Here is a 19,629-nt window from a genome sequence, read left to right on the forward strand (position 1 = left end):
CGGAGACTCAGAGAGGTGAAATGACTTGTCCAAGGTCAGTCATAGAGTATGTAGCCTGGAAAACTCAAGCCCCAAACTCCAAATTTTTCAACTACCCAATGGTCATTTTTCCAGATAAGGAAACTAACAGACAGAGAGAAAGTACATGGCTAGTTTATGAGAGTTCCCCACCTACACATCCAGCGGGCCAAATTATTTGTAGGTCAGGATTAGGCATGAGGACGGGGGAAGGAAACAGTGCCCCTTTCAGACCTGAGCATGGAGATGGAGATCACCCGGAATGAAAATGTTCATTTTTACAGTTCAGGGAGAGACTTCTTATATTACAAAATTCTGGAATACTCAACTGAAAATGATATTGGAGATATCTATGATAACTATGATCCATCATACCCAGGTTTAATGGATGATCCCTTTTTTTTTTTGAGTTGGCATCTCACTCTGTTGCTCAGGCTGGAGTGCAGTGGCATGATCTCAGCTCCACCTCTCAGGTTCAAGCAATCCTCCTGCCTCAGCCTCCCAGTAGTTGGGATTAGAGGCACTGGCCACCATGCCTGGATAATTTTTGTTTGTTAGTAGAGGCAGGGTTTCACCATGTTGGCCAGGCTGGTCTCAAACTCCTGACCTCAGGAGATCCACCCACCTGGGTGCTGAGATTACAGGCGTGAGCCACCACACCTGGCCTCAGTTCTCTCTTCTAAGCTCTTTATCATCCTGATTTCTGATGTAAAAAGCATGACGCCATGCACAAAATGGGCCTTCAATGAATAACCGATGCAGGACCAGGCACTGAATGCAGGTAAATGAGGAGGATCAGGGCAGTAAGTCAATAGCCGTTGGCACTCAGCCTCTTTGGCGGGGGGCGGGGGGTGGGGTGGGGGGGTGGGGTGGATACAATAGGGAACAGGGGGGACTGCGGCAGGTTAGGAGAGTGTAAACCCTGTGTGAGGGGAGAAGGATTGCCGTCAATTGTTGCCATGTGGACATGCAGGCCCAATGTTACCAATTTTTACAATTTTCGAAGGGCGGTCAGAAGAGTGAATCTCTATCAGAAATTCTAGAATTTTAGATGTGGGCACTTTAACACACTGTATAGGTCAAACAAAATATGTCTAACAGCAAGTTTCTTTTAACAGCTTTGTTGAGGTATAGTTGACATACAAATAACTGTACATAGTTAATGTGTACAACTTGGCAATGTTGGACATATGCAAACACCCATGATATCATCACCACAATCAAGGTAATAGGCATATCCAACACCTCCCAATGCTTCCCGTGTTCCTTTGGGTTGGTTTGGTTGGTTTTTTTGTTTTTGTTTTTGTTTTTGTTTTTGTTTTGTGGTAAGAACACTTAACATGAGATCTTAAGCAATTTTGAAGTACACAACACCAGATTCTTAACTCTAAGCGCTATGCTGTACAGCAGATCTCTAGAACTCATTCACCCCGCAGAACCGAAAGGCTACATGCATGGAACAACAACTCCCCATTTGCCTCTTCCCCTAGCTCCTGACAATCGGCTCCAAGCCCTAGGTGCTGTCGGTGCAGCCAACTGTTTTCTCTGCTGCTCTGAGTTTGACAATTTCTAATATGTCATGTAAGTATTTGTTCTTCTGTGACTGGCTTATTTCACTCACCATAATGTCCTCCAGGTTCATCACGTTGTTGCAAATGACAGGATTTCCCTCTTTTTCAAGGCTAAATAATATTCCACTATGTCTCTACCATGTTTTCTTTACCCATTCATCTAACAGCAAGTTTCTATCCCTTGTCCATTGGTTTGACACTTGTAGTTAAGTGAAGAAATTAACCCTGTTCAAAGCCTTCATGTGAAGACGGGGCAGCTGGAAGAGTAAAGCCATGTTCCTAAGGTCATAAGCAATTAGGGGCAAAGCTTAAAGTTTCCAGATTTCCAAGCCAGTTCTTAAACTGTTGATCCAGGGACAAGGTCAGTGAGGGGGATTGTGTCTATGAAGACCCATTAGGTTTGGGGACACAACACCACATAGTTTGCCATCCTGAATCCACACATTCCATCCAGCCCAAACCCAGGCCCAGAAGCCAGGACCCATTGTCCCACATGGGCTGAAAGGCCTTCCACCGAAGAGGCACAGACGGCAGCACCTCCCGGCCTCCCTCCAACCAAAACCTTGGAAGAGCCCCTCACGCCCTCCCCTGTGCCCCATCCTCAGGCCACTTAGCATGCAGCACTGTGGCACAAGCCGGCTGTCACTTAGGCACTTACGGGCAGAACCGTGGAAAAACCAAACCACTGTTATTACACTTAATAACCAGTTTCCACATCATCAACTCATTGGAGTCTGACAGGCGCTGTTAGGGTGTCAGCTCCCTCGGCCTAACAAGTCAGCACCAGCGGGGTGGTGGGGAGCACCAGGCAGGACTGGGCGCCAGCCTCCCATGAGTTATTCCATCCCCCTCCTGCCCCACTCAGAGGACACACACCCAAGGGCAGCCGACGCTTCCACCCACCTCTGCCCCCACACACTCAGGAGGTTAGTGGCTGCACCAACAATATTCAGGGTTGAGAGAAGGATCAGAACCCCAGAGAAGAGCACTCAGGGCCCTGACTTGTATCTGAACAGGAGGAAATAGCCCGGCTTGGCAGAGTAGAGGCCAAGGGTTTTGAAGGAAGAGAGTCCAGGACTGGGACACCTGGTTGGATCCTAGCTCTACTGTGTGTCCCTGAGTAAGATATTCCATCTTCCCAAGCTCCTGCTTCCCCACCTATGAAAGGTGGTACCCCAAAGGGTTCCTTGGAAGGCAAGCATAGTACCAAGCATAGCATCCATGCCCAATAAATGATGGGTACCACTGAGCTATTCCAGAATGAAGATGAGCAAAGGGTGGGGATCCTAAGAGGAGGAGATAGGACAAGCACAGGGGCTATTAGAAAGTAAGACCACTGGCCAGGTGCAGTGGCTCATGCCTGTAATCCCAGCACTTTGGGAGACAGAAGCAGGCAGATCACAAGGTCAGGAGTTCAAGACCAGCCTGACCGAAATGGTGAAATCCCGGCTCTACTAAAAATGCAAAAAATTAGTTGGGTGTATTGGCATGTGCCTGTAAGCCCAGCTACTCAGGAGGCTGAGGCAGGAGAATCACTTGAACCCAGGAGGCGGGGGTTGCAGTGAGCCGAGATCGTGCCACTACACTCCAGCCTGGACAACAGAGCAAGAATCTGTTTAAAAAAGGAGGGGAGACGGGAGACGGGAGACGGGAGACGGGAGACGGGAGACGGGAGACGGGAGACGGGAGACGGGAGACGGGAGACGGGAGACGGGAGACGGGAGACGGGAGAGGGGAGAGGGGAGAGGGGAGAGGGGAGAGGGGAGAGGGGAGAGGGGAGAGGGGAGAGGGGAGAGGGGAGAGGGGAGAGGGGAGAGGGGAGGAGAAGAGAAGAGAGAGAGATGGGGAAGAAAATAAGACCACTGAGAAATGCTTCCAGATGGACCTAATATACTACAGGAGGTTAGGTCTTTCAGAGCTGTCATTAAAATAGCTAATAATAATAAAGCCTAATATTTTCATTACACCACCTTTTAGAGATAACTCAGGGACGTTAAGTCACTTCCTGGAGGTAACCGGCAAGCAAGTGGTAGAACTTGACTTGGAGGCCAAGCAAGTGAGGCTGCAGCCTGAGAACTCAGCCATCCTTGTCCCTTCTCCCTCTCTCGTCCTTTTCCACCCATCCGGGTATCACAAAACATCTGCTGGGGTGGGGGGGGGAGCAGGAGGGGCTGGCCCAAGGTGAGGCAGGCTCTGGAGCTCCCATCGCCAGATCGTTCTGAAACAACAAATGACCCTAGGGACTTAGGGAGCAATTCAGCAGTGGAGGCCTCTGGAATGCAGTGATCTGCCTGTTGCTCTGTCTAAGGTCACTCAAGCACCGCCTTCCAGGAGGCCCAGCCAAAGCAGCGGTTCCCACCTAGAGCCTTGGAGGACAAAGGGCTAGCCCGTGACCAAGCCCTGGCACATACACCTACCTGGCAGAACCTTCCTGCTGCCGGCTACCTGCGGGCCTGCGGCAGTGCAGTGCTGCCATCTTTTGGCCGCACGCTGCACTGCATCCGCACCCGCCTGGCTCAGTGGACCTGGCTGAAGACGGGGCCCCAGGCACTCCAGCTGCCCATTCTCCCGTGCCGCAGCGTCTCAGCCTGGAGAGGGTCTACCCAGCAAGCCCTGGCAGGGCAGCCTATCCATCAAATGTGGCCCAAGATGCCAGAGCAGTCCCGCAGCCACAGAGGGGCCTTGCTGCCCTTGCAAAGGGACTGTGGGCCATGACCCCAAGGGACCCCGGGCTGGCTGGGGTCTCCCACTCCATCCCGGGGTGTGTGCAAGGAAGCAGAGTAGAGACCAAAAAAATAGTGGGTGAGTGAGAGACGGCTCATCTCCAGGGACCTCAGCAGACAGTTTGCTGCCTGCTTCTGCATGAGCTGAGATTCCCAAGATGCCAGGAGCAGTTGTCTCTGAGAGGCAGAATTATGGGTGATGAAAATGATTTTGTTACCTTGACCATTTCATTGTGATTATTCTTTTTTCTTTTTTCTTAATGCTTAATTAGAATTTCACATTTTTCTACAACGCCCAAGTCTCAGGAAATAATTTGTTTATAAACTTGTCTGAAAGTAAATTTGCTTTTAAATAAACACATAATTCTAGAGCAGAAAAGGCCCCTTTCTTTCACAGTTGAGGAAAATAAGCTCAGAGATAGGCGACTTCCCTGCCCAGGGTCACACCACTAGTTTGCGGCCAAGATGGACTAGAACTTCCCTCTCAAGACAGCGTCTTTCTCCTTTGAGAATGAGCTGAGCCATGGCCAGGCACAGTGGCTCACATCTGTAATACTAGCACTTTGGGAGGCCGAGGTGGGTGGATCATGAGGTCAGGAGTTCAAAACCAGCCGGACCAACATGTCTCTACTAAAAATACAAAAAATTAGCAGGGTGTGGTGGCGCACGCCTATAATCCTAGCTACTCAGGAGGCTGAGGCAGGAGAATCACTTGAACCCAGGAAGCAGAGGTTGCAGTCAGCCAATATAGTGCCTCTGCACTCCAACCTGGGCAACAAGAACAAGATTCCATCAAAAAAAAAAAAAAAGTGATCTGGGCCTTTCCCTGACCCTCTAGCTAGGGAAAGGTCCCCTCTTTGTCACCCATGGTATCTGTTTTTCTGTTTACTCCCTGTCTCTTTTATGCAAGCTTCATAGGGGCGGGAACTTTAGCCATTTTGTTCACTAAGATATTTCCTGTGTCCATTATAGTACCTGGCATGTGGCAGACACTCCATAAATACACATTAAATCAAGGCATGGAATTAGTCAGGGAAGGCTCCCTGGAGGAGGTGAGTCATATATCCATTTCTGAAAAAGCGCTTCTAACAGATCAACAGAGAAGATGAGAAGCATTCCTAGGAGCTGCAGAATGGCCTAGACCTGGCACACAGTAACTACGTGTTCCCAAATACTTGCAGGGGAGGGGAGAATACAGAGTGGTACAGATTGCCCCCTATACCTGTAGGGGTCTGAGCTAGGATCTCATCCCTGACCCTGATTCCTTACCTTGTCTTGGGAATCTGGGAAGGAGCCAAAAAGAATCCATCTAAGGGGCCAGGAAAGACACTCAGAACTGAAGCCTCCCTCAGCCTAACTGGATCTGACAAGGTCTGGCTGGGCCTGGTTGGACCCGACCATCCTGGGTGGACAGATGGGGCCTGGCTGAGCTGGGAACCCACTTCTTACTCCCGTATTTAGGAGACTCTAGTACCTGTCATGCCAGCCTGATCTCCAGAGTTCTAATCTAGAGACATAAGGGGTGGGGGTCAGGCGGCAGAAACACTGAGGCCAAGGGGAAAATGTGAGGGGGTCCAAATTTATGCATGGTCTTGTTTCTAGGGTCTTTCATAATATCACTATGACTTTAGGAACATAAAGACGCATTAAGATGTCATGATCATGTTGAGATATGGAAGCCATTTAGAATGTTTAGGTGCAGATATGCAAGTCTGAGAAAAAAATGGAAAATTTCAGCAGGGGGGAATGAACATTTCTGAATGGAAAAAAAAATTCTTCTCTTAATTTTTCCGGAAAAATTTCTCAAAAGGTTCTTGGGAAAAGGTTTATTTCTCCCAGAATGGTGCATCATCTCTGTCTGACAACAAGGCCAGAAGCCCGGTGCACCTCCCTCCAACCCCAATCAGAAAGGAGACACACATTTGCTGAGCACCTGCTGTATGCCAGGCTCCAGGCTGAGCTCTCTGAGAGCATTGCCTGGTGTGATGGAAATAGGTCCACCTGTAGATGGAAGCACAGGCAGCCGCAGGAGCCCCGAGCGGCCCCAAAGCATTCTCCTTGACACCTGGGGGTGTCTCTCAGCCTCAGCCTCCACCTGTGCAGGCTTCCCCTGACACGCAGAGGGTGGGGTTCCAGTCTGTCCTTAGGGCTGGCATATACTTGGAAAGTGGGGTGCACATGCTAGCATGGGGTCCTGCCCTCTCTCCTCCCTGAAGCACTTCGTGCCCAGCCCTAAAGAGAGCTCAGCCCCGCATCAGGCTTCAGACTTTCAATTTCCTCCTGCAAAGCTGTTCAGCACCAAAACCTACAGACATGGGGATGGGAGGTTGATAAGCCCCACCCAGGGAACTGGAGCTGGGCTAATTCTTTGTTGTTTGTGAGTTAGAAACAAGAATTCAGAAAGGAAGAGGACAAAGACAGAATGCTAGAGCGCAGGTCAGAGAAAGAGACTCAGAAACAGAGAGAGGAGGGAACTGAGAGAGACAGAAAAGAAAGATGGGGAAAAGAGAATAGAAGAGAAAAAGAGAGAAACCTGGAGAGGTTACAAAGCATGGAGGGGAAGAGAGAGGGACAAAGGATAGACCAGCAGTTAGGGGGCCGGGGAGAAGAGGGACGGGGGTGGGGGGAAGATGATCTATCTTTCCCAGCTGCCCACCCTCCAGGCCCCCCTCAACCCTCCCTGGAGGAACCACTCAGAAATGGGATGCGGGAAGAGGGAGGGAGATAGGCAAAGTCACCAGGTAACCTTGGAGACGGAGAGACGAGAGAGCTGGGGAGATGGGCTCTGGGAGATGGGCAGGGAGGGGCGCTGGGAAATGGTCGCCAGGAGTTGGGCTCAGGGAGGGGCATGGCAGGGGTTAGGGGCGCAGGCAGGAGACCAGCAACAGGTCCCACCACCTGGAGAGGGGCGGGTGGGTACGGAGGCCAAGGGAGTAACCCAGATGAGCTGGGGAAGGGAGAGGGACTAAACCAGGAACAAACCTAAAAGGCACAAGAAGTCAGAATAGAGAGATTTTACCAAGAATCAGTTTAGGGGGAAAGGAGCAGGGAGTCTGGGAGCTATGATAAGAGAAATTGGGGTGAGGGGGGTCAAGAGGGGTGCGCAGCAGCGATGCAGCCAGGAGTAGCTAGGCCACAAGGCTGTGCTGAAGGGAGCGGGAGCTGGGCCAGTGGCTCTGGGCAATGAGGCACAGGTGGGAAACAGTTACAGCCGACTGGCTGGGGAGCCTGAGTTTCTGATCCTTTCCCTGAGACCTGCTAAAGGCAGTGAATCTCAGCTGTCTGGCCAGGGGGACCATTCCAATCACTTAGGTCCCAAATCCTGAGTCGTGCTGTGTGCCAGGTGCTTTGCTGGGCACTCTGGGGGACATGGGAACCATTGACAAACATATGTCCTGAAGACACTCATGGGTTAGTAGGGGAAGCAAGGTGTGTATACAAACAACGATAAGAGGACAGGGACAGGGAAGGAATCCTGGATCACTCACTGCCACCCAGGGGCTCATCAAAGGGAGCCTCCCCCAAGGGGCCATGCCTGAAGACAGGGCAGGGCTGAGACCAGGGGAAGGCTCATCAGGCAGGGGGTGCAGGAGCCTGCAGCAGGCAAGACAGAGAAGCCCAGGGGGAGCCCAGGTCTGCCAGGGGCTAGTGTGGGGCCCAGGGCAAGTCATCTAATTTTTCTGAACCTGTCTTCCCCACCTTGCAGAGTTTCTTAAGGATTATTAATTGAGCACATAGCAGATGCTCAACTGAGGGTAAATATCATTGTTATAAAGAGTAAGCAGAAAACAGTGAGCTAGAATAAAAGGAAGTGGCTATAAATGGACTGGAAAGGGGACAGCCTCACCTCCCATGATCAGAAGCACTGTGAGCCAGTCAGGAGGTACTGTCCCCAAAGATCCTTTGGTAGAGCCCTGGTTGGTGTCTGGCTAAGAGCTGAGTGGTTTACCATTTGCCAGCCAAAAAGAACAGTTGAAAGTATGTTGGTTTTAAAATGTGTCTACAATTTTTTTTTAAATATTCCTTCCAAAAAAAAAAAAAAAAAAAAGGCCTCATTCCCCTCCACTTGAACGTGACCAGACTTAGTGACTCACTTCAAATTAAAAGAATTGTTCAAAGTTACAGGGTAACTTCTGAAACTAGCTCATAAAAGACATTGCTGCTTTCTTCTTAAGCTCTCTCTCTCTCTCGGATCACCCATTGTAGGGAAAGCCATGCCCTGGAGACACTCAAGCAGTCCTGTGGAGAAGTCCACAGGGCAAAGAACAGCGGCTTCCTGCCAGTAGCCAGCAGGCCTTGTGAGCCATGCAAGTAAATCATCTTGGAAGTGGATCCCACAGCCACAGTCAAGCCTTCAGATGAGATGACAGCCCCAGCCAACCTCTTGACTACAACTTCATGATAGACCTCATGCCAGAAACATCTAGCTAAGCCACTCTCAAGCTCCCAATTCACAGAAACTGTATGAGATCATCCATGTTTGCTGCCTTAAGCTGCTGAGTGCTGGAATCATTTGTTACAGTAGATAGCTAATATGGGGGCCTGTGACTGCGTCTGGAGCCACAACCCCCAATAGAGCATCAAACCCACAGCAGTGACCCAGTCAGTGTCCATGGCAGTGGGTGGGGTCAGGAGAGGAGATGAGACACAGGGACCCAGGCAGGGCATCAACAGGTCCTGCCATAGCCAGAGCTCCAAATGAAACTCAAAGCGGGCCTGACTGTGTAGGGCATGGGCAGGTTCTGGGTTGTTCAGTGTTTCCAGGAAAGACTGGTGAGATTGAGTTGGTCAACCTTGTTCCTGGTCCCACCCACACAGACACAGCTATGTGCCTCGGCTAGGGCTGAGGCACACCTGGCTTGAAGACTGGCACCACCTGTCCTAATCATGTCCCTGCCGCTACCCTGCTGCATGAGCAGCCCTGAGAGACCCAGCCACATTGTGCCTGTGGTTCCACATTTGCCCAGCATCCTCCTTAGCTCAGGGCTTCTTGGGAGGTCCATATGAGCAAATGTCCTGCATCACCCACAGATGCCAGAGCTGCAAAGAGACCTGGACAACATCCATCCCAACCTCCTGCTTTTGCAGGTGTAGAAGAGGCTCAGATAAGTTATGTGGCTCTTGCAAGGTCACACATTATGTCCTGCAAGGACGTGAATTAAAACACTCATCACTGCACAAATATAAGGAATAATATTAATAGAAACAATGTTTATATAACAGATATTTGCATCCGTGATTATGATAAAAGTTACAGACTCTCCCTCTGAGAAGCGCGTGCATCAACATGCAGACTGCTCATGTGATAGGGGGTTGGCTCCTGAAGTCCATTCATGGATTAGCCTGTGGTCAAGGATTCCAGCTCTGTCACTTGGACAACTTACCTAACTCTCTGTGCCTCATTTCTTCAACAACCAAAAGTAATCATAATAGTACATGCCTCGTGGTTGTCTGGAGGATATATTGAGTTTGCAACATACCTGGAACAAAGCCTGGCACATAATAAATTTAAATGAATGTTTGCTATTATTCCTCCCTGAAGATAGTCTTGGCACCCAAGGAGCCCCAGAGGCCACGGCAGCCTTCCTCCCAAGGGGACTCTCAAATGTCAAAGTGTACTTGTTCAGGCTTCCCCAAACTCCCAGCTTCACCTGGGCTGGGTCAGCAAACTGAGATGAAGATCCCACCTACCCCTGCCCCCCCTAACCACCAGGCAAATGACCCTGACTCAAGCCTTGGTCAACCCCCACCTGCCCACTGCCCACCTGGACAGCCACTGGCCGCAGTTCCAGGAAGCGCCTCTTCCCCTCACCCTCCCCTGCCCTTCCCACTGCCCAAGAATCAATGCAATCCCCTAAAAGCTCATAACTTGGAGGTAATTATAAGAAGCATCAATTACCCAGCTATGTGGATTTCATGAATTCAATTAATTTGCATGGCAATCGATACGGGCAGGTTCGCTGGGGTTCCCAGGGGAAGTTAGGACATTGTTCTGCACGCTATTGATTTTACAATGTAAAACAAAACCTCTCTCCTCGAATACATAGATGCCCATTCAGCCATATTAACTTTCAGATCATTTATTTTTGTATGTCTTTCAACTCTGTTTGTTGCTATCACACAAATGCAGAGTATTACATTGTAGGGAATAATTGAATCAATACAGTGATGCTACACCAGACCTCCCCAACTCAAGGAAGAAGAGCAGTTTGCCGACCAGCTCGTCTGCACCCTGCCTTCCCCAGCCAGCTGTCCACCCTCACACCCACCCCAAACTGTCCCACTCCCAAGCAGGCCACTCCCCTAACCATAAGTCTCTCACTCTGTCTGATGTATCTACATTCAGGATAGACTTAAAGTGCAGCTGGAGAAATGTGGTTAGACGATGGGAAGAACTTTTCTGTCAGTGAATGGAAGCTCAAGGAGAGATGGAAGGAATCGAGGGCTTCCCTTTTTGGAAGGATCTTTGGAACCAAAAGGGTTACAGCCTGATGGGGGCCTAAGTCGATGACCTCTCAGAGATCCTAGACAGGGGAGGAGTGGTTCTTTTTCTTCCCTAGAAGCATTGAGATTGAAGAGAGCATTTTCTGAACATTAACCTATCTCATCTCTTGAAGAAGGCAAGTTTAATAAGAGGAGTGATTATCAAAAAAGCAGGGGCTACCAGCCTCAGCCTCCCATGCCTCCAGCTCAGGTGCACCCAGCCCTGCTGTGTTCTTGAATCCTGCCCCCTCCACACCCAGCCAGCCAGCTCCCCGGGTCCTCTTTGAGGCCAGGCTATGCTCTAACCAGCATCTGAGACTCCTGCACACTCTACACACAGTCAAGACAAGGCTGGGGCCAACCAACCCAGCCCTACCCCCAGGAGAGCAGGGACTACTTCCCGCCCCACAAGCCCCTACTCAGCATACCACCCTCCACTCCCGTATCTAGAGAAGGAGAGAAGCATTTTTTTTAATTTGCCTCTGCCCCCGCCCCCCGTCAGGATATTAGACAGCTAAACAGCCCGGCGCCTGTTTCCTTCAGATAACCAGCTCCTGACGAGCCCCCTAATTGTCCCCAGAATCTCAGCGCCAGTGTATAGAGTAGGTCATTTAACCAACAGTACACACAACTAAATAAAAATCCATTTTCCAAGAGAAAATTCTATTCTTATCAGAGTTTCGCAAGAGGGTTGCAAGCGGCCCATGTTAATTGAAGCTTTGATGTTTGTAGGAGGAGGCCTCTAATCAACGCCACAAAGGAGGCTGATTCACGGCAGTGTGCCCCTCGGCCGAGAAGCAGAGTCTGGGGAGCTGGTGATGAGGGACATGGGGTGTAGAGGGCTGGACAAGGACAGAAGGTGCAGGCTAGCTACCGGACACCACAGGGTCCCAGCCATTGCCTCAGGCCCAGAGCCAGGCACAGAGATGTCAGGGAGGCAGGTGGCTGTGTCAGGAAGGTCAGCAAGGCTGGAGGTAAGCAGGACCCAGTGTCAGACAAGCCTGGTGATTTGCTCACTGTGTGGCCTTAGGCAAGTCACTTGACATTGCTGAGCCTCAGTTTCTCCCCTGGATGACTGTAATCCTCTTTACCTATCCTCAAAAGCCATTTGATGATGATCAAATCAAAATAAAGGCACAGAAAGTGAGTTTCATTTTTTAGTATGTCCTACGAACTAGGCTACCTGCTAACCACTTTACAAGTGGCTTAGTGTCGTGCATCTGATGCACTTCCTGCCTTCTGCTGCTGCTTTGTAATTGTCATCTCATTCATCTTCAAGGTCTTAGCCCATTTTGCATATAGGGAAACTGAGGCTCAAAGTGGCTATGCGTCTGGCTCAAAACTTCACAGTAGAAAGAGGCAGAGCTGGGATTCAAACCCTGCTCTCTTCAACTCCAGAATCCAAACAGTTTTCGCTTACCTGAGCTGCTTCTCCTAAAACAAGGTAGGAAGGCCCATCCAGACCTCTCATGCCTATCTCCCCACTTCCTGTCCCTTAATACACACACACACACACACACACACACACACACACACACACACACACACACACACAGAGTCATTTCCTTTGCTCCTCACACCAGAGCAGGCAGGTGGGCACCCAGAAACAAGAAAACAGGCCCTGGGGAAATTTGTGTGGGTTAATGAGCTATTATTCTTCACAAAGTCAAGTCTGCCAGGACCATAATAAGCTCTCAAGGACTGGCAGCCCCAGCACTGTGATAATGGTAGTGGTGATGATGGTTTTCATACCAAGCACACAAGAACTGCTCAAAAGAGACAATCAACAATAGCCATAAAATCATTAGCATCCCTGTTTCCTAGATGCATAAACTAACTGGAGCTCAGAGGATTTTGGTGAGTCCCCCTGGCCACAGCCAGTGAGCATCAATGTCAAGATGCCTTGAATCCTGGGCTTCAGCTCCAAAGCCATAACCAGTCCACTGTGCTCCCGTGGGCCAGTGCTTTATAAAGATCCTTGCAGGTTAGGAAGAAGGGGAATCTAAACATAGGCCTGCCCAACACCCTGGGAGCAAATCCTGGTCCTGAGCACCAGGCATGGGAAGGAACTGTCTTCAGAAGGAAAAGGAGAACGAGTGGGCGAATTTGTCAGGCCAGATTAGGCTAGAAAGAGTTTACACTCCATATTCAACATGTATTTACCTGGAAGCTGCCAGTTCTGTGCCAGAGTTTGTGGGCTCAGAGGCACAACAACACATGGATGAGAGGCTTGCGTTTCCATAGGAGCCATCTAAAGCCAGGGGAGCTTTGGCAGAGGTCTGCTTAGGCCCTCCAGGAAGAGGAGCTAAGTTTCAGCTGCCATTCTAGGATGCTTGCGGGTATCTGGGCCAGGAATTGAGGAGTGAGAGGTTTTCCAGGATATTTCACACCCAAGGCCACATTTGGTGACTTTACCAGCTGAGATCAACCAACAATGAGGAAACCAAGGCCCAGAGAGCTCCAGTGACTTGTTCAAGATCCCAGGACCTACAGGGAGCTGAAGTGAGATCCAACCCCACGTCTTTGGACTCTGACTACAGAGTCTTTCCCACTATGTCAAGCCAGTAGGGGATGGATGCAAAATGCCAAGTGGCTAACTCAAAATCCGGCATTAAAAGCAGGTGTCAGGAAATGGGCACTGGGCAGAGCCCACTGAGCTGGCCTTCCCCACAGGGCACCAGGGCCACAATCTCCAGCAGATAGTCCCTATGCCCAGTGATGTCTGCAGAGCATCTGCAACAGCTGGATCCAAAGGTAGTAGGGCTTGGGGAAGGGAGGGAGTATGGAGAGATCACCTCAGGGTGAGTGGAGCAATTTTTTTTTTTTTTTAAACGTAGTCTTGCTCTGTTGCCCAGGCTGGAGTGCAGTGGCACAATCTCAGCTCGCTGCAACCTCTGCCTCCTGGGTTCAAGAGATTCTTATACTTCAGCCTCCCGAGTAGCTGGGATTACAGACGTGCACCACCATGCCCAGCTAGTTTTTTGTATTTTTAGTAGAGATGGAGTTTCATCATGTTGGCCAGGCTGGTCTCAAACCCCTGACCTCAAGTGATCCACCTGCCTTGGCCTCCCAAAGTGCTGGGAGTACAGGTGTGACCCACCATGCCCAACCGAGCAGAGAAATTTCTACCCTGGATACCAACCTCTAGCTTCTGCTTGCTCGAGAGCTGTGGTGCCTAAGAGATGATGGTGAGGTTCAGAGGACCAGTTACTGATATGAGTCAAGGCCAAAGTGAATGGGATATATTAGGACCAGCAAGCCTCCTATTCCTTTACCATCTCCACTGATTCCATTTGCTGTAACAGCAGCAGGGCTTTTTGCTATGAGCTTGCATACCATGAGTAAAGTTTAACAAGCATCTAGAAAAAATGCTTTATAAAAACAGGAGGTTACAACCTGAGTCTCCTGATCATGAAATCAGCTCCCGTGGAAGCCTAGGTTACTGGAAGGCTCCTAACTGGTCTTCTAACCCTGAACCTCTGTCCTATCCACTCTGTTCTCCACTCTGAAGCCAGCCAGAGAGATTATGTTAAGGCAAAATCTGATCAGGTCATTCCCCACTTAAACACCTCCCCCCCGCCCCCGGCAAAGGCTGGGCACAGTAGCTCATGCATGTAATCCCAGCACTTTGGAAGGCCGAGGTGAGCGGATCACTAGGTCAGGAGTTCAAGACCAGCCTAGTCAATATGGTGAAATCCTGTCTCTACTAAAATACAAAAAATTAGCCTGGTGTGGTGGTGCACACCTGTAATCCCAGCTACTCAGGAAGCTGAGGCAGAAGAATCACTTCAACCCAGGAGGCAGAGGTTGCGGTGAGCCGAGATCACACCACTGCACTCCAGCCTGGGCAACAGAGCAAGACTCCATCTGTTAAGGAAAAAAAAAAAAAAATCCTCAACAGCACTTCCTCAGTGGCCTGGGGACAAAATCCAAAATCCAAAGATTGTGCTGACAGATAAGACCTTTCTCTTTTCCTCCTGCATGCCCTTCTAGGAGTCTTGCAAGCCCCTCCTCATATACATGATCCTACAGACAGTGCCTAGCCTGCCCAGCCCCCATAATGCACATGCTGTCCCTCATCCTATAATACCCCACCACCACCACTGCATCTATCCCATGTGTGATGGGCTGTATTAATGACCACCATTCCGAAGAGCTGGGTGTGTGTATTATCCCACTGAAGTGGAATATATGTAATATATTTCCCAGCCTTTTAACCTTGGGTGCAGACATATAACTTGCTACTTGCTTTGGCCAATGGAATGTTAGAAGAAGTGTGATTGAGCTTTCTCTCTTCTCCTTTCTCTGTCACCATTAGAATCATGCCAAGCTAGCCTGCTGGTTCCAGAGGGAGAAAGAGGCTCATGGAGCAGACTTGCCTGATCAGGCCCAGCCAAGATCAGCAGACCCTGAACCAACACATAGACACAGATAAACGGTATTGTTATTTGCCACTGAGAGATGGTAGGTATTTGTTACACAGCATATTGTAGCAGAAGCTAACTGAAAAATCATTTTAACTGGAATAATTTCTATCCACTCATTGGATCTCAGCTGAGGTAGGTGTCATGTCTTCTTAGAAATCTAACCTGAGCTCCTCACCTCTTCCACAGGTCAGAGGGTTCCCATGGCACCCAGCATTAACTCTTACTGCAGCACATAGCATGTACTGGTTAAAATTGCTATTTCACTTTCCCGTTTCCCTTACCCATCCTGAGCTTCTTGAGGTCAAGGATTGCATGTTATTCACAATTTCCGACATAGAGAAATTCAATGACTATTTGGTGAAGGAATGAATGTGAAACTGGACTTTTCTAAGGGGTAGAAGCAAAAAGGACCTTTCACTTTTCCACCCCAGCCCACCACCATCATGAAAAACGCCCGAAGTGGGACAAAAGCTCAAGCAAGTTCTCGGTACTTCCTGCCAGCCTCTGGCACACACACTCACACTCTTGAATCCCACAGTCAGCCAGGCTGCACGTCCCTGCCGCCCGCTTGCTTGGTGACGAAGCGTTTTTTGAGCCACTTTGCTCCATCTTTCTGCAATATCCTCCAGCAAATCAAGCATCCCCTTCTTGGGATGTTTTCAATCTGTTTTATGTTGATTTTAATTAAAGAATTTGAAACTGAACAAACAGTTCCTAGCAGGTGGCCATACAAGTGTGAAATAAGCAAACTGTTTTATCTGCCACAAACTCTGCTAGTAAATTTCTTCAAATTAATCCCAGCCTCCGAGAGTCTGCTGATTCCAAGGAGAAAGCTAAGCAATCCTAGCCTCCAAATATTTGCTTTTGTTACAGCTCCTGAAGCCAACAACTGGTGGTGTCCATCTTTCTCCACACTCATCTGCCTTGTCTCCCAGTCCCATCTCTGGCACTCTGTTGGTCCAATCTATCTGCCCAGAGCAAGGCTCATGTGGCCACATCACTGGGCTCCACAGCCAGAACTCCAGTAGGGTAGCCAGATGCCCAGGGAGACTTCCCAGCCCAGTATATCTGCAGTGTATTGTCATTTTACACATAGTATATTCTATATTATATTCCATATGCAGAATATATTGCATAGTCTACATGTAGTATAAATATTGCATATACATTATCCTACATAGGTAATGTGTTGTGTGCATCCACACATAAGAAAAAAAGACTGGAAGGATATAAACTAAAATGTTAACAATGGCGGTCTCTCCAGGCATCAGGAATATAACTGATATTTTTTCTTTTTTTTTTTTTTTTTTTTTTTTTTTTGAAGACAAGAGTCTCACTCAACAGAGTGAGAGTGCAGTGGTGTGATCTTGGCTCACTGCAGCCTCCACCTCTCAAGTTCGAGTGATTCTCCTGCCTCAGCCTCCTTAGTGGCTGGGATTACAGGTGCCCACCACCACACCCAGCTAAATTTTTTTTGTATTTTTACTAGAGATGGGGTTTCACTATGTTGGCCAAGCTGTTCTCGAACTCCTGACCTCATGATCCACCCACCTCGGCCTCCCAAACTGCTGGGATTACAGGCATGAGCCACCATGCTCAGCCTTTCTCTTTTTAAAAAATCATTATATTGTTAGTTTTCTAATTTTGAGAACTCTGGCTGGAGAGGCAGAAGACCTGGGGCTGTCCCCTAGTAGTGACACTGATACAATGAATGCCATCTCCTGGCCTAACTCCAAAGCCAGATCTGAAGTCATTAATATCACCTGTGTCAACTTCCTGATCTACATACAACATGTAAGAGAAATCACGTCACCTGTAAGGTTGCACCCAGCTTCCACTGTATAGTTCTACAGTGTGTCCTGAACCACAGTTGGGAGAGAAAGGCAGACAGGGAAAAAGAAGGTACAAACTCAGCAGAACTTCACCCAGTGTAACCTGTTCCCTCTGTTCAACCAGCCTCAGAGCCATAATCACCACATTCACTATATACCAGCCACTATTATATTATAAACTAAATGCAAAGGGATTTCACAGAGTAATAACCTGCATTTCTTCCCCATTGTAACTGCAGGATCGTCCCTAGAGGATTGTGGTATTTCTAGCCATACTCAGGAAAATTGCCACAGGTGCTCAAGTATATCAGCTACCACCCCATCTGCTGCTGGCACTAATACTTCTCCAGGATACCTCCCCTCCAGTGTCCTCCATCCCTATAGGGCCAACACTGCTCTTAAGCCTTGAAGTATCACACGTGCATGGCAGTTGCCAGCAAAGGGGAGAAAAATCTCTGTATCCATTCAGGTGACACTAGCCGCTGTATGGATAAACACCTAAATCTCACTTGGCTGAATGCAATAAAAGTTTATCTGGTGCTCACAGCACCGCCCAGCAGGGAGTCTGCTCCACACAGTCATTCATAAACCCAGTCTCCATCTTGTGGCTCCACTCTTCTCTAGAATCCCAGAATCCTCTCTGTTCTGCTGGCAAATGGAGGAAGAGCTAGAATTATACAAGGGAGTTTCCTTATACAAGGTCATGTCTGAAAGGGTCCATGCATCTGCTCACATCCCATTGGCTAGGACTCAGTCACACGGTACCATCTAACTGCAAGGGAGACTGGGAAGTGTATTCAGGCATGTGCAGCCAGAGAGGAGAGCAGGCCATGTTGCTCTGGGAACAACATCAGGTCCTATCCCCTCCTCCCTCCCCATTTACTGGGCAATGCTCTTGGAGGCCTCTCAGCAGTGCAGTCTCCCGCCCTAATGCCATGCAGAATTTCTCATGAAGTGGCTTCTTCTCACCACCCTTTTTATTTTTCCCTGGAACCCAGAGACACATCCTGGTTGTGGGCATGGGGGTGGGGGTGGGGGGTGCGGTTATCACCCAAGGACACAACAGCACACTGGGAACACAGCAGCTTCTAAAACCACCTGCTGAGAAGAACCGAATAAAATATCCCCTCGGTCTCTTATAACCCAAACACTTCGAAATTCTAGAGGTTACCAAGGACCACAGGTTGCCAGAAACAGACTTCGTTTGGGCCTTTCTCACTTAGCCTTTCTGAGGTGTTAGATGGCAGCAACATCTTCTTAAGGTCACTCTCCGGCCACATGACCTGACGATCCCCAGGCCTTCCTCCCGCTTCCGACTTCTCCGCCTCCTGTAAGGGCTCCTTTCCTTAGTCTTAATGTTGCTTAAGGCAGCCACTTCCACCCTCTGCTCCTTTCTTCTCATCTCCACCTTCTGCTTCCCTAGGACTCTCAACTGTACCCTACTGTGGATGCCTCTTTCACCAGGGACACAGACCTCTTTCCTGGGTCTGGACGTTGCTAACTGCCTGATGGTCACATGCACCTGCATGTTTCCATTTATCATGTCCAAAGCTGAGCTCACCATCTTCCTGGAATCTCTCATCCTCCTTCCCTTAGTAAGTCCACCATCCACCTCATCACCCAGGGATAATCCCAGAAGGTCCCCTAGAATCCAGCTCTGTCTGGCCCCACAGCAAGGTGGCAACCAGCCCGGCCACATCCAGCTACCAGGTGCATCCAGGCACAGTAGCTCGACCTCCACCTGTCCCCCACTGTCTCTTTTCCATATCACCCAAGAGACATTTCTCTGGCCTCCTTTCCTCCAATCACACCCTACTAGTCTCCTCTCCCCAAAGAAGCCAATGCACTCTTCTTAAAAACACAAATTTTGCCATGTCACTCCTTCCAAACATGCAAGATGTGGGGTGCTCAGGAGAAAGGCCAAACTGCCTAGTCTATCAGGAAATGCATGTCACCACCTGGACAACCCCTCCACTCTAACTCACCCCATCTACTCCTCCCCTTCTCATAACTGCACCCTCCACTACATCCTGCCCCAGGCACCACCAAGCCCAAGAACTTCTTAGTCCTGAGCCCCACACCTGCATTCACAAAAACTCCTTCTCCCCTTCTCCTGCCTCCTGAAGAAAGCAAGGGCAAAGTGCTCCTGCCTTTTGGCCCCCAATACTTTTTCTACCTTGAAGCCAGTCTTGCTTGTCCCACTCATTTATTTCTGGTCTAACTCTCCTACTGGATGGTGAGTTTTGGGGGGCCTAGCATCGGGGATGGCACTTGTAAAGGCACATGAGGTCTACAAAAGAATACCGAGTCCTGCTCCCTGCCCCTCCTAAGGCCCGGGCACTGCGGAGAGACACACATACTGGGAGGTACTGGGAAGCCCAGGTTTCCACCCTGACACTCTCCCTAGAGAGGCCTACAGATACCTGGCCAGCAGCTCTCTCTGCTTCTCTGCAAAGTTGACTTGCCCACAGCCTTGAAGGCACAAAGCCAGAAAACCCCCTCTGCAGCAGCAGGCCCAGCATGCTGATGAGGTGGCTGAGGGGGCAGGAGAGGCAGATGACCTATACAAGGCCCT

General features: G+C 49.5%; 1 long non-coding RNA gene across 1 annotated transcript; it reads left to right on the forward strand.

Moving 5' to 3' along the window:
- Positions 1 to 685: 685 nt before the first annotated feature.
- Positions 686 to 17,600, forward strand: LOC120364579 (uncharacterized). Its single transcript, XR_005579779.2, has 3 exons — positions 686 to 799; positions 12,620 to 12,779; positions 17,294 to 17,600. It is a non-coding gene; the product is annotated as an uncharacterized LOC120364579 (long non-coding RNA).
- Positions 17,601 to 19,629: the final 2,029 nt, after the last annotated feature.

Source organism: Saimiri boliviensis, chromosome 6 (assembly GCF_048565385.1).
Source record: "Saimiri boliviensis isolate mSaiBol1 chromosome 6, mSaiBol1.pri, whole genome shotgun sequence".
Classification (NCBI taxonomy): domain Eukaryota; kingdom Metazoa; phylum Chordata; class Mammalia; order Primates; family Cebidae; genus Saimiri; species Saimiri boliviensis.